Below are 13,475 nucleotides of genomic sequence, written 5' to 3' on the forward strand. Positions count from 1 at the left end.
ATGACTGTATGTTTGTTTATTCCATGTGTAACTCTGTGTTGTTGTTTGTGTCGCACTGCTTTGCTTTATCTTGGCCAGGTCGCAGTTGTAAATGAGAACTTGTTCTCAACTGGCCTACCTGGTTAAATAAAGGTGATATATATATATATAATGAACTCGCACTGGAAGTTTATAGGATTACTACTTTTAGATCGCCAAAAACGTATATCATAAATGTCAGATTTCGATACTGGTCGCTGTCATAACTCGGGAGGATGTCTTCTCTTGAATGAGCCATTGATCATATACTTGCGATATTCCTACCTTGAGAAATGTGCAATTGAATGTCTAGCATATGCCTGTATATTTAAATAAATAAAATAAATATATATATATATATATTTATTTTATTTATTTATTTAAATATACAGGCACCGGTTTGTCGGGCTGATTTGAGGTAGTATGTACAAGTAGGTATGGTTAAAGTGACTATGTATATATGATAAACAGAGAGTAGCAGTAGCGTAAAAGAGGGGTTGGTGGGTGGCGAGACACAATGCAGAGAGTCCGGGTAGCCAATGTGCAAGGACACCTGTTAGTCGGGCTAATTGAGGTAGAATGTACATGAATGTATAGTTAAAGTGACTATGCATATTTGATAAACAGAGAGTAGCAGCAGCGTAAAAGAGGGGTTGGGGGCACACAATGCAAATAGTCCGGGTAGCCATTTGATTACCTGTTCAGGAGTCTTATGTAAAAAGACAAACTGATGAGAAGCCTTTTTGTCCTACACTTGGCACTCATGCAACAATTTCAACAATTTTACAGAATTACAGTTCATATAAGGAAAACAGTCATTTGAAATATATTCATTAGGCCCACATCTATGGATTTTACATGACTGGGCAGGGACACAGCCATGGGTGGGCCTGGGAGGGCATAGGCCAACCAACCAATCAGAATAGTTTTTTCCCCACAAAAGGGCTTTATTACAGCAATACTCATCAATTTCATCAGCTGTCCGGGTGGCTGGTCTCAGACGATCCCGCAGGTGAAAAGCTCGATGTGGTGGTCCTAGGCTGTGTCGTGACTTTAATTAATCTGATGACTGTTATTTATCTAATCAACTAACTGTGTTTAATTGTTACCCAATTTAAATTAGTCATGTAACAAAACTACTCATTAGGATTTGGGGCACCACGAGAGCGGTTGTTTAAAGAGTTACCATCTACCGAATTAAACTCAAAAGGTCTTTACCTATCACATCCATAAAACAGTCAATGTATTAATCCTATCCTCATATCATATCATCCTTCTGAACAGTCGTAACCTCCTGCATCTGCAAAAACCCCAGCTTTACTTATGATTCAGTACTACAGAAATTGGTTTAATTATTTATTTACTAGCTAACTAAATGATAACAAGATAAACATACACACTTTATACATTAGAAACAGGTCCCTAGCGGACTGACACAATATGGCGGCTTGTTACCACAGACATGGAGAGGGCGAGAGGGACAGAGACGTAATACTTTGGTACATTTAGAAACTGCTCTCACAGTAATCATATACTTTGCACACGAACCGCCGCCCGTTTGGAGTAAGAAATCATGAATATATTTATGTGTAAATGCCTTGGTTAACCGTGTATCTATGTCGGAATCAAGCCTTTTTGGAAAGGGGTTTGGTTGGGCCTTTCTGCGGCACGCTTGTAATGCTCTAATTGTCCACAAGGCGTCACCATCCATCTCTTATACTGTTGTCCTCCTCTGCCGTCGTCCGGTATCCGTTGATCTGTTGTGTAGTCCAGAACAGAACTACAGAGTTTATTCTACTTTCCATTCGCTCCTGAAGGTGCCTCTTCAATGGTTCCCATTGGGGGATGAGAGCAGTGTACTACGGTGATTTGAGAAGAGTAGTTGCCCAATTTGCAAATAATTTAATAACATTTTTGACATGCGTTTTTCTGGATTTTTGTTGTTGTTATTCTGTCTCTCACTGTTCAAATAAACCTACCATTAAAATTATAGACTGATAATTTCTTTGTCAGTGGGCAAATGTACAAAATCAGCAGGGGATCAAATACTTTTTTCCCTCACTGTGATTTAGAATGAACCTAATTCGGTCGACGCTATGCATAGCAGGTACATCTAGCTTAAAGACTAGTGTCTAAGGATATGTTTTTAAAATATTTTTTTTAACTCCCTCATTTGGGGAGGGGGGTTGGGTGGGTTTGTGTTACAGTCAGGGTATTAGCTCTCAAGATGTTTACTATTTTATACTTTTCATAATTTCATTTTGTACAAGTTGTATACACTCAACGCAATTTTGTTTCTATCTTTTTCCCTATTTCTTATTTTCTTTTAGGATGTCGGCACCTAATAACTATACATTTATGACACTTAACATTAGGGGCTACTAAATGCCCAGTCAAACGCAAACCCATTCTGAATGATCTAAAGCAGCATAAGGTTGATAAAGCTCGTCAGACAGGAGACACACCTGACTGACTCTGAGCATGATAAACTGAAGAGAGAGTGGGTGGGTCAACTGTACTATTCATTTTTCACCTCTCGGGCAAGAGGGGTGACCATACTCATTAATAAGCATTGCCCCTTTTCAGATACAATCTCAGATTAAAGACCAAGGGGTAGGTTTGGGATCATTCAAGGTTTCATTAACACTGAGCCCATTACCATTGTGAATGTGTATGGGCCTAAATATGATGATCCTACATTTTTACCAAGACATCTTTTTGAAGTTTAACGTGCCATCATCAGAGATAATAATGTCAGGGGATTTTAACTTGATACTGGACCCTTCCAGTGATAGATCTTCCTCTAATAGTATCAACCTCACACAAATGTTAAAAGCAGAAATGAAAGATTTTGGACTTTGTAGACTTATAGATTTCACAACCAAAAGGTTAAAGAATACTCCTTTTACTCCCCTGTCCATAACAGTTACTCTAGAATTGACTTATTTTTTTTATTCCTGCAGCCAAGGGAAGTTTAACTACTTGGTGTAAGTACTTACCAAGATGTATATCAGATCATTCTACCCTGGTGGCTTCATTACCAGTCAGTAGAGGACAACCACCCTCAAGAAGGTGGAGGTTTGGTACATACTTACTAAATAATCCCACATTTGTAACATTTCTGAACACTCATATCGACATATTTTTGTTTAGCACCAATAACAACTCTGTCCCCCCTAATTTTATGGGAAGTTCCCCTTGCAAATCTGAGGGGACAAATAATAATATCCTTTAGTTCAGGTGATGGTAAGATGTATAAGGTTCAAGTAGGTTTGTTGGAGAAAGAAATAAGAGATCTGGAAAAATGAACATAGTGTAACATTTGACGACTCGACTCTACAAAAATTAGACTCAAAGCGATTGGACTATAACACCCTGACGACCCACAAAGCGGAAAACGCTCTTAGGAGAACAAAGCAAAACTACTACGAACATGGAGATAAAGCAGGAAAGTTGCTTGCTTGGCAAATGAGAAGAGAGGATGCTAGTAGAGTTATTAGCTTTATTAAACTGCCCAACGACACAGTTGTTCACAGTCCTGAGGAAATTAATCTAGTCTTTAGGGAGTTTTATGAAACATTGTACAAGTCTGAAGGGGATGCCCCTGCCTTAATGCATGAGTTTTTGAACAAACTCAATTTACAAACTTTAACTAATGAGGATAGAGAGCACTTGGAGAAAGAGATTACATCCGAGGAAATTAGGGAATCCATTTTCAACACTGCTGGGGGAAAATCACCAGGATTAGACGGATTCCCTATTGAATTCTATCAACCCTTTTTACCCAAACGAATTGAGCCTCTTTGCAGTATGTTTAATTTTGCCATAGAGACAGAAAAGCTCCCAGACACACTTGAACAGGCACTGATCACAGTTTTGTTAAAACCTGGGAAAGACCCTCTGCTTTGTGGGTCGTATAGACCAATATCTTTATTGAACATTTCATATAAGATTCTTCTAAAACTCATAGCTCATAAACTAGATAAGGTTCTTCCTGACTTTGGTTGATATGAACCAAACAGGCTTTGTAAGAAACCGCTTATCTCCTGATAATATCAGAAGATGATTTAATATTATGTAGAGAATGACCAAGAACCTGTAGCGGAGGCCTCATTAGATGAGGAAAAAGATTGACTGAATGGATTGAATGGAACTACCTGTTTTGAAGTTTTACAGACGATGAATATTGGACCTAAGTATTTAGGTCTGATTAGATTACTGTATAAATGTCCAGTAGCTCAGATCCTGACTGATGGAAATGTTTCCTCACAGTTCTCCCTATCACGTAGCACAAGACAGGGTTGTCCCGCTAGTCCGCTCCTTTTTTTGGGGGGGGCTATAGAGCCACTGGCAGAAGCTTTTAGATCTCATCTCATCCATCCATGGTGTTCGTATAGGTGGGCATGAACATCTGGTCTCGCTATATGCTGATTTACATTTTGCTTTACCTCACTAAATCAGAAATTTCACTCCGAGAATTAGTTTACATTTACATTTACATTTAAGTCATTTAGCAGACGCTCTTATCCAGAGCGACTTACAAAATGGTGCATTCACCTTATGATATCCAGTGGAGCAACCACTTTACAATAGTGCATCTAAATCTTTTAAGGGGGGGGGGGTTAGAAGGATTACTTTATCCTATCCTAGGTATTCCTTAAAGAGGTGGGGTTTCAGGTGTCTCCGGAAGGTGGTGATTGACTCCGCTGTCCTGACGTCGTGAGGGAGCTTGTTCCACCATTGGGGTGCCAGAGCAGCGAACAGTTTTGACTGGGCTGAGCGGGAACTGTGCTTCCTCAGAGGTAGGGGGGCCAGCAGGCCAGTGGTGGATCAACGCAGTGCCCTTGTTTGGGTGTAGGGCCTGATCAGAGCCTGAAGGTATGGAGGTGCCGTTCCCTTCACAGCTCCGTAGGCAATCACCATGGTCTTGTAGCGGATGCGAGCTTCAACTGGAAGCCAGTGGAGAGAGCGGAGGAGCGGGGTGACGTGAGAGAACTTGGGAAGGTTGAACACCAGACGGGCTGCGGCGTTCTGGATGAGTTGTAGGGGTTTAATGGCACAGGCAGGGAGCCCAGCCAACAGCGAATTGCAGTAATCCAGACGGGAGATGACAAGTGCCTGGATTAGGACCTGCGCCGCTTCCTGTGTGAGGCAGGGTCGTACTCTGCGAATGTTGTAGAGCATGAACCTACAGGATCGGGTCACCGCCTTGATGTTAGTGGAGAACGACAGGGTGTTGTCCAGGATCACGCCAAGGTTCTTAGCACTCTGGGAGGAGGACACAAGGGAGTTGTCAACCGTGATGGCGAGATCATGGAACGGGCAGTCCTTCCCCGGGAGGAAGAGCAGCTCCGTCTTGCCGAGGTTCAGCTTGAGCTGGTGATCCGTCATCCACACTGATATGTCTGACAGACATGCAGAGATGCGATTCACCGCCTGGTTATCAGAAGGGGGAAAGGAGAAGATTAATTGTGTGTCGTCTGCATAGCAATGATAGGAGAGACCATGTGAGAATATGACAGAGCCAAGTGACTTGGTGTATAGCGAGAATAGGAGAGGGCCTAGAACAGAGCCCTGGGGGACACCAGTGGTGAGAGCGCATGGTGCGGAGACAGATTCTCGCCACGCCACCTGGTAGGAGCGACCAGTCAGGTAGGACGCAATCCAAGCGTGGGCCGCGCCGGAGATGCCCAACTCGGAGAGGGTGGAGAGGAGGATCTGATGGTTCACAGTATCAAAGGCAGCAGATAGGTCTAGAAGGATGAGAGCAGAGGAGAGAGAGTTAGCTTTAGCAGTGCGGAGAGCCTCCGTGACACAGAGAAGAGCAGTCTCAGTTGAATGCCCAGTCTTGAAACCTGACTGATTAGGATCAAGAAGGTCATTCTGAGAGAGATAGCAGGAGAGCTGGCCAAGGACGGCACGTTCAAGAGTTTTGGAGAGAAAAGAAAGAAGGGATACTGGTCTGTAGTTGTTGACATCGGAGGGATCGAGTGTAGGTTTTTTCAGAAGGGGTGCAACTCTCGCTCTCTTGAAGACGGAAGGGACGTAGCCAGCGGTCAAGGATGAGTTGATGAGCGAGGTGAGGAAGGGGAGAAGGTCTCCGGAAATGGTCTGGAGAAGAGAGGAGGGGATAGGGTCAAGTGGGCAGGTTGTTGGGCGGCCGGCCGTCACAAGACGCGAGATTTCATCTGGAGAGAGAGGGGAGAAAGAGGTCAAAGCACAGGGTAGGGCAGTGTGAGCAGGACCAGCGGTGTCGTTTGACTTAGCAAACGAGGATCGGATATCGTCAACCTTCTTTTCAAAATGGTTGACGAAGTCATCCGCAGAGAGGGAGGAGGGGGGGAGGGGAAGGAGGATTCAGGAGGGAGGAGAAGGTAGCAAAGAGCTTCCCTAGGGTTAGAGGCAGATGCTTGGAATTTAGAGTGGTAGAAAGTGGCTTTAGCAGCAGAGACAGAAGAGGAGAATGTAGAGAGGAGTGAGTGAAAGGATGCCAGGTCCGCAGGGGAGGCGAGTTTTCCTCCATTTCCGCTCGGCTGCCCGGAGCCTTGTTCTGTGAGCTCGTAGTGAGTCGTCGAGCCACGGAGCAGGAGGGGAGGACCGAGCCGGCCTGGAGGATAGGGGACAGAGAAAATCAAAGGATGCAGAAAGGGAGGAGAGGAGGGTTGAGGAGGCAGAATCAGGAGATAGGTTGGAGAAGGTTTGAGCAGAGGGAAGAGATGATAGGATGGAAGAGGAAAGAGTAGCGGGAGAGAGAGAGCGAAGGTTGGGACGGCGCAATACCATCCGAGTAGGGGCAGAGTGAGAAGTGTTGGATGAGAGCAAGAGGGAAAAGGATACAAGGTAGTGGTCGGAGATTTGGAGGGGAGTTGCAATGAGATTAGTGGAAGAACAGCATCTAGTAAAGATGAGGTTAAGCGTATTGCCTGCCTTGTGAGTAGGGGGGGAAGGTGAGAGGGTGAGGTCAAAAGAGGAGAGGAGTGGAAAGAAGGAGGCAGAGAGGAATTTGTTGAGACCCTGAAAGAATATGGGACCTTTTCAAGATATAAAATAAACCTATTTAAGAGTATAATTATGCCTTTTAACAGGGCAGCTATGCAGAACCCAATCTTAGACAAGCCATTTTCTTGGAGACCTTAGAAAATGACATCTTGGATTGCATATTCCTTCTGAAATTATTAAGACATATCAACTGAACTATACTCCACTTCTCAAAAAGGTTGGGGAAGAATTGGATAGATGGCGGGATTTACCAATTTCTCTTTTTGGGCGGGTCAGTTGTGTAAAGTTGAATATATATATTACCAAAATTCTTGTACCTTTTTCAAACCTTGCCCTTTCCTATTCCCAAAGTTTTTTTTCAAACAACTTAATAGGAAGGTTTCTTAATTTCTGTGGAAAGGGAAACCCCCCAGAGTGAAACTCACAACTTTATACAAACCATACTCAGGAGGAGGACTTACTCTACCTGACTTCCAGTTGTATAACTGGGCATCTCAGTTAAAGGCTGTGTGGGTATGGCAAGATACAATAAGTTCACCCTCTTGGAGACAGATAGCGGGAATAGTGTCTGACCCCTGCTATATTGGCATCTATACCTTATATTAGCCCACCTAAAGCTTTGCTAGGTCTCACAAACAACCCTTTCATTAAAAACACGTTAAATATATGGATTCAAGTCTGTAAACAAACAGAAGGGCATAGATCTATGTATGAACAAACACTTTTCTATAATAACTCCATGTTACCCAAAGCCCTGAGAGATGGTATTACATTTTCTTGGTTCAACAAAGGAATTAAAACATTTGGTCATCTGTATAGAGAAGGTGAACTACTATCCTTTCAACAACTGGCATCTTATTTTCAGTTACCTCCAACTAATTTCTTCAAGTACCTACTGATTAGGCATTATGTTGCCACTCAGCAGGGAGATAGGATTCAGTCCATGAGTAAACCTATTACTGATAAACTGTGGCTGGAAAGGAAAGGGGTAAAAGGTTTCATTTTCTACATGTACTCTGGTCTTCAAGCTCTGTTGGGGGATGATGAACCTCTGAAAGCTTTGCATGAAGTGGCATGATGACCTTGGTCTCATTGATGAGGATGAGAAATGAGGAAAGCTCTTTTTAGATGCTCAGCGTCTTTCATTTAACACAAGGCACAAGTTGATGCAATTCAATATTTTACATAGGGTCTACTTTACACCAGAGAGACTGTATATGATCAATTCTAAATATTCAACATTTTGTCCAAGGTGTAAAACGGGTGGGCACACTTATGCATGTTTCTGTCCTGCTCTGAACTAAGCAATTATTGGAAGACATTCAGATCTTATCACAGGTCACTAACATGACGGTACCACTAGATCCTTCCCTTATTCTTCTTGGAGATGACTCTGTTCTACCAGTTAATATTGCAGATGACTCTGTTCTACCAGTTAATATTAGTAGCAAAACCAGATTTATTAAATTGGCAGTAATTGCAGCCAATAAATGCACAGCTATTATATGGAAGAGTGACACTCCGTCAAGCAAGCAGATGTGGCTAAAAGAACTAACTTTCTATATTCCATCTGAAAAAATAACGTACAATTTACGTAATAAACCCTTTGAATTTACTGATGTCTGTAGTGACTTTCAGCAGGTTCTAGAGTCGTCACCTTAGCTGCCTCATTATTACTTTCTTCATTCATGTATTATTTGTTTTTGCGTTGAATAATTGATTTTCTAGCATTGAATGTGAAGGTCATTCTGTTTCTTTGTTGTTGTTAATCATTGAAGCTAATCCCAGTAGAGGGGAAGGAGGGGGGTGTTCATGTGTTGGGGAGGGAAGGCTTTTGCATGATGTGCTCCCATGTAGCATAGTGTTTTGTGTAGATGGTAGGAATAACGGGGCATTAGCTGTGTCATATTTTGCTAATTGTAAAAAAAAAAAATGCTAATAAATATATTGTAAAAAAATTATTATGTTGTGAATGTATTGTAATGTTTTTAAAATGTATAACTGCCTTAATTTTGCTGGACCCCAGGAAGAGTAGCTGCTGCCTTGGCAGGAAGCAATGGGGAGCCATAATAAATACCAATGTACTGGCCCGTACGCACTACCCTCTGTAGCGCCTTGCAGTCGAATGCCAAGCAGTTGCCATACCAAGCGGTGATGCAGCCAGTCAAGATGCTCTCAATGGTGCAGCTGTATAACTTTGGCCCATGTCAAATCTTTTCAGCCTCCTGAGGGGGAACAGGTGTTGTCGTACCCTCTTCACGACTGTGTTGGTGTGTTTTGGACCATGATAGATCCTTAGTGATATGGACACAGAGGAACTTGAAGCTCTCGACCCGCTCCACTACAGCCCCATCGATGTGGATGGGGGCGTGCCCGGCCCTCCATTTCCTGTTGTCCACGATCAGCTCCTTTGTCCTGTTGACATTGAGGGAGAGGTTGTTGTCCTGGCACCACACTGCCAGGTCTCAGATCTCCCTATACAGTTGAAGTTTACATACACCTTAGCCAAATACATTTAAACTCAGCTTTTCACAATTCCTGACATTTAATCTTAGTAAAAATTCCCTATCTTAGGTCAGTTAGGATCACCACTTTATTTTAAGAATGTGAAATGTCAGAATAATAGTAGAGAGAATGATTTATTTCAGCTTTTATTTCTTTCATCACATTCCCAGTGGGTCAGAAGTTTACATACACTCAATTAGTATTTGGTAGCATTGCCTTTAAGTTGTTTAACTTGGGTCAAATGTTTCAGGTAGCCTTCCACAAGCTTCCCACAGTAAGTTGGGTGAATTTTACCCCATTCCTCCTGACAGAGCTGGTGTAACTGAGTCAGGTTTGTAGGCCTCCTTGCTCGCACACATGCTTTTTCAGTTCTGCCCACACATTTTCTATAGGATTGAGGTCAGGGCTTGTGATGGCCACTCCACTACCTTGACTTTGTTGTCCTTAAGCCATTTTGCCACAACTTTGGAAGTATGCTTGGGGTCATTGTCCATTTGGAAGACCCATTTGCGACCAAGCTTTAACTTCCTGACTGATGTCTTGAGATGTTGCTTCAATATATCACAATTTTCCTCCCTCATAATGCCATCTATTTTGTGAAATGCACCAGTCCCTCCTGCAGCAAAGCACCCCCACAACATGATGCTGCCACCCCCATGCTTCACGATTGGGAAGGTGTTCTAAGGCTTGCAAGCATCCCCTTTTTTCCTCCAAACATAACAGTGGTCATTATGGCCAAACAGTTCTAGTTTTGTTTCATCAGACCAGAGGACATTAATCCAAAAAGTACGATCTTTACGGTTTGAAACTGCACATGGGGACAATCTGGCTTTTTTATGGTGGTTTTGGAGCAGTGGCTTCTTGCTGAGCGGCCTTTCAGGTTATGTCGATATAGGACTCGTTTTACGGTGGATATATACTTTTGTACCTGTTTCCTCTAGCATCTTCACAAGGTCTTTTGCTGTTGTTCTGGGATTGATTTGCACTTTTCGCACCAAAGTACGTTAATCTCCAGGAGACAGAACGCATCTCCTTCCTGAGCGGTATGATGGCTGCGTGGTCCCATGGTGTTTATACTTGCGTACTATTGTTTGTACAGATAAACGTGGTACCTTCAGGCGTTTGGAAATTGCTCCCAAGGATGAACCAGACTTGTGGAGGTCTACAATTTTCTTTCTGAGGTATTGGCTGATTTTCTTTTGATTTTCCCATGATGTCAAGCAAAGAGGCACTGAATTTGAAGGTAGGCCTTGAAATACATCCACAGGTACACCTCCAATTGACTCAAATGATGTCAATTAGCCTATCAGAAGCTTCTAAAGCCATGACATAATTTTCTGGAATTTTCCAAGCTGTTTAAAGGCACAGTCAACTAAGTGTTTGTAAACTTCTGACCCACTGGAATTGTGATACAGTTAATTATAAGTGAAATAATCTGTCTGTAAACAATTGTTGGAAAAATTACTTGTGTCATGCACAAAGTAGATGTCCTAACTGACTTGACAAAACTAAAGTTTGTTAACAAAAAATTTGTGGAGTGGTTGAAAAATGAGTTTTAATGACTCCAACCTAAGTGTATGTAAACTTCCGACTTCAACTGTATATAAGCTGTCTCATTATCATTGGTGATCAGGCCTACCCCGGTCTTGTCGTCAGCAAACTACCCTTTCCTGCAGTCAAATGACCAAATCACCCTCTAGTGGCCTCATGGGTGGAATGTTATTAATATCGTTCATAATTTTAATAATATACATTATTTAAAAAAAACTGTCGAAAATCGGGTGTTTCTATGTCAAATGGCTTTGTTATATTTCAGTCTTCTGTGATGTATATAGAGTGTCATATTGGGTTGCAAACTCAATGTAATACATTTAAACTCTATATCTGACATGGTACAGGTGTCTTCTTTTTAAACCCATAACCATGTGTTTGAAGTGTATACTTTTGTTTCAAAGTAGATTTGTTTAAGACTACCAAGAAACACCAACCTTGTGACCTTGATTTAGCTCACTGCAGTAAAAAGTTAATGATGGTGTTGGAGTTGTGCGCGGTCACGCAGTCGTGGGTGAACAGGGAGTACAGGAGGGGACTAAGCATGCACCCCTGAGGGGCCCCCGTGTTGAGGGTCAGCCTGAGGTCATTAAAACACCATATTATAATAAATACTCTTGAATAAGCTCCAGGTCATTAAAACATCACATATTACAATACTCTTTAATTACAACACAATAAATAAAACTGGAACAACGATTATATAAGAGGGTTACATACATCAAAGTCACTGCTGGGGTTATCATATGCTTGAAATAATAACTTATAGCGCAATATTACAAAAATACTAAACTACAACAGGTTACAAACTGCTTTACACCGGGCCATTTTACTTTCAGGAACATACTGTGTAGAGATCAATGAAAAAGACAGACAGTTTGGTATCACTACATACATCAGTGCTATATATTTTTCTTTACATGTGTAAATTATGATTACATTATACACGACTGAAAAGTATAATCTCTAAACATGAAACATACATGTATTGTAAGTGTAATGGCCATGGTATAGATTCACTTGATCTTTCAGGTAAAGGTGATTCGTTCATCATGCAATATATCTCTGTGTGATAAAGACAACAGAGAGCAGTGCAGCACTGGCACGGCATTGGTGTGTGTGTGTGTGTGTGTGTGTGTGTGTGTGTGTGTGTGTGTGTGTGTGTGTGTGTGTGTGTGTGTGTGTGTTTTAGTGGACACATGTACAGGCTGTGGAGGTGGCGTTCTCAATACACACTACGGCGCTAGTGATGACGAGCAGCAGAGGATGAAGCACGTTGGGGGGGAGGAGCCTGGAAAACAGAGAGAGGATGATGATTGGTGGGGATCAGACACGGGTTATATATGATTGAAGTACTCAGTGTCATTTAATGCAAATCAAACCAAACACTGGAACAGAAGTCAGATCCATTTCTACAATGACTCCCTGTTCTGTATATAAAGTATTACTCTTGGCTGTAACACCTACGGCCCTGGCTGAAAGGAGTGCACCAAAAAACACCTACGGCCCTGGCTGAAAGGAGTGACCCAAAAAACATCTACGGCCCTGGCTGAAAGGAGTGACCCAAAAAACACCTACGGCCCTGGCTGAAAGGAGTGACCCAAAAAACACCTACGGCCCTGGCTGAAAGGAGTGACCCAAAAAACACCTACGGCCCTGGCTGAAAGGAGTGACCCAAAAAACACCTACGGCCCTGGCTGAAAGGAGTGACCCAAAAAACACCTACGGCCCTGGCTGAAAGGAGTGACCCAAAAAACACCTACGGCCCTGGCTGAAAGGAGTGACCCCCAAAACACCTACGGCCCTAGCTGAAAGGAGTGACCCAAAAAACACCTACGGCCCTGGCTGAAAGGAGTGACCCAAAAAACACCTACGGCCCTGGCTGAAAGGAGTGACCCAAAAAACACCTACGGCCCTGGCTGAAAGGAGTGATCCCCAAAACACCTACGGCCCTGGCTGAAAGGAGTGACCCAAAAAACACCTACGGCCCTGGCTGAAAGGAGTGACCCAAAAAACACCTACGGCCCTGGCTGAAAGGAGTGATCCCCAAAACACCTACGGCCCTGGCTAAAAGGAGTGACCCAAAAAACACCTACGGCCCTGGCTGAAAGGAGTGACCCAAAAAACACCTACGGCCCTGGCTGAAAGGAGTGACCCAAAAAACACCTACGGCCCTGGCTGAAAGGAGTGACCCAAAAAACACCTACGGCCCTGGCTGAAAGGAGTGACCCAAAAAACACCTACGGCCCTGGCTGAAAGGAGTGACCCAAAAAACGCCTACAGCCCTGGCTGAAAGGAGTGACCCAAAAAACACCTACGGCCCTGGCTGAAAGGAGTGACCCAAAAAACACCCACGGCCCTGGCTGAAAGGAGTGACCCAAAAAACGCCTACAGCCCTGGCT

At 43.0% G+C, this 13,475-nt stretch overlaps 1 protein-coding gene across 1 annotated transcript in view; it reads right to left on the reverse strand.

The window, feature by feature from the left end:
- Nucleotides 1–11,720: 11,720 nt before the first annotated feature.
- Nucleotides 11,721–13,475, reverse strand: part of anos1b (anosmin 1b) — a 150,361-nt gene continuing 148,606 nt past the window's right edge. The window contains exon 14 of the mRNA XM_045687921.1: nucleotides 11,721–12,364. The gene's annotated coding sequence lies outside the window, so the exon portion shown is untranslated. The remainder of the gene's footprint in view (nucleotides 12,365–13,475) is intronic.

Source organism: Salmo salar, chromosome ssa10 (genome assembly GCF_905237065.1).
Source record: "Salmo salar chromosome ssa10, Ssal_v3.1, whole genome shotgun sequence".
NCBI lineage: Eukaryota > Metazoa > Chordata > Actinopteri > Salmoniformes > Salmonidae > Salmo > Salmo salar.